Here is a 2,500-nt window from a genome sequence, read left to right on the forward strand (position 1 = left end):
CTGTTCTTGCATTGCGCGGTGACCGTCGAGAGCGGAGCAAAACGTCAGCCATCTCAGCACCCTGGAACCCCCCGGGTGGCACAGGGCTGGATGGGGCTTTCGTATAGCAGGGACGGTGCTGCCTCTCGCTTCGCTCGCTGTCCGCCGCTCGCCGCTCGCTCGTGCAGCCAAAAATGGCCAGTTTTGGCCCGTTTTTGGGCCGTTTTGGCCAGTTTTTGGCCTGTTCTTGCATTGCGCGGTGACCGTCGAGAGCGGAGCAAAACGTCAGCCATCTCAGCACCCTGGAACCCCCCGGGTGGCACAGGGCTGGATGGGGCTTTCGTATAGCAGGGACGGTGCTGCCTCTCGCTTCGCTCGCTGTCCGCCGCTCGCCGCTCGCTCGTGCAGCCAAAAATGGCCAGTTTTGGCCCGTTTTTGGGCCGTTTTGGCCAGTTTTTGGCCTGTTCTTGCATTGCGCGGTGACCGTCGAGAGCGGAGCAAAACGTCAGCCATCTCAGCACCCTGGAACCCCCCGGGTGGCACAGGGCTGGATGGGGCTTTCGTATAGCAGGGACGGTGCTGCCTCTCGCTTCGCTCGCTGTCCGCCGCTCGCCGCTCGCTCGTGCAGCCAAAAATGGCCAGTTTTGGCCCGTTTTTGGGCCGTTTTGGCCAGTTTTTGGCCTGTTCTTGCATTGCGCGGTGACCGTCGAGAGCGGAGCAAAACGTCAGCCATCTCAGCACCCTGGAACCCCCCGGGTGGCACAGGGCTGGATGGGGCTTTCGTATAGCAGGGACGGTGCTGCCTCTCGCTTCGCTCGCTGTCCGCCGCTCGCCGCTCGCTCGCGCAGCCAAAAATGGCCAGTTTTGGCCCGTTTTTGGGCCGTTTTGGCCAGTTTTTGGCCTGTTCTTGCATTGCGCGGTGACCGTCGAGAGCGGAGCAAAACGTCAGCCATCTCAGCACCCTGGAACCCCCCGGGTGGCACAGGGCTGGATGGGGCTTTCGTATAGCAGGGACGGTGCTGCCTCTCGCTTCGCTCGCTGTCCGCCGCTCGCCGCTCGCTCGTGCAGCCAAAAATGGCCAGTTTTGGCCCGTTTTTGGGCCGTTTTGGCCAGTTTTTGGCCTGTTCTTGCATTGCGCGGTGACCGTCGAGAGCGGAGCAAAACGTCAGCCATCTCAGCACCCTGGAACCCCCCCCGGGTGGCACAGGGCTGGATGGGGCTTTCGTATAGCAGGGACGGTGCTGCCTCTCGCTTCGCTCGCTGTCCGCCGCTCGCCGCTCGCTCGTGCAGCCAAAAATGGCCAGTTTTGGCCCGTTTTTGGGCCGTTTTGGCCAGTTTTTGGCCTGTTCTTGCATTGCGCGGTGACCGTCGAGAGCGGAGCAAAACGTCAGCCATCTCAGCACCCTGGAACCCCCCGGGTGGCACAGGGCTGGATGGGGCTTTCGTATAGCAGGGACGGTGCTGCCTCTCGCTTCGCTCGCTGTCCGCCGCTCGCCGCTCGCTCGTGCAGCCAAAAATGGCCAGTTTTGGCCCGTTTTTGGGCCGTTTTGGCCAGTTTTTGGCCTGTTCTTGCATTGCGCGGTGACCGTCGAGAGCGGAGCAAAACGTCAGCCATCTCAGCACCCTGGAACCCCCCGGGTGGCACAGGGCTGGATGGGGCTTTCGTATAGCAGGGACGGTGCTGCCTCTCGCTTCGCTCGCTGTCCGCCGCTCGCCGCTCGCTCGCGCAGCCAAAAATGGCCAGTTTTGGCCCGTTTTTGGGCCGTTTTGGCCAGTTTTTGGCCTGTTCTTGCATTGCGCGGTGACCGTCGAGAGCGGAGCAAAACGTCAGCCATCTCAGCACCCTGGAACCCCCCGGGTGGCACAGGGCTGGATGGGGCTTTCGTATAGCAGGGACGGTGCTGCCTCTCGCTTCGCTCGCTGTCCGCCGCTCGCCGCTCGCTCGTGCAGCCAAAAATGGCCAGTTTTGGCCCGTTTTTGGGCCGTTTTGGCCAGTTTTTGGCCTGTTCTTGCATTGCGCGGTGACCGTCGAGAGCGGAGCAAAACGTCAGCCATCTCAGCACCCTGGAACCCCCCGGGTGGCACAGGGCTGGATGGGGCTTTCGTATAGCAGGGACGGTGCTGCCTCTCGCTTCGCTCGCTGTCCGCCGCTCGCCGCTCGCTCGTGCAGCCAAAAATGGCCAGTTTTGGCCCGTTTTTGGGCCGTTTTGGCCAGTTTTTGGCCTGTTCTTGCATTGCGCGGTGACCGTCGAGAGCGGAGCAAAACGTCAGCCATCTCAGCACCCTGGAACCCCCCGGGTGGCACAGGGCTGGATGGGGCTTTCGTATAGCAGGGACGGTGCTGCCTCTCGCTTCGCTCGCTGTCCGCCGCTCGCCGCTCGCTCGTGCAGCCAAAAATGGCCAGTTTTGGCCCGTTTTTGGGCCGTTTTGGCCAGTTTTTGGCCTGTTCTTGCATTGCGCGGTGACCGTCGAGAGCGGAGCAAAACGTCAGCCATCTCAGCACCCTGGAACCCCCCGGGTG

This window comes from Musa acuminata, unplaced genomic scaffold, assembly GCF_036884655.1.
Source record: "Musa acuminata AAA Group cultivar baxijiao unplaced genomic scaffold, Cavendish_Baxijiao_AAA HiC_scaffold_44, whole genome shotgun sequence".
NCBI classification, from domain to species: Eukaryota; Viridiplantae; Streptophyta; class Magnoliopsida; order Zingiberales; family Musaceae; genus Musa; species Musa acuminata.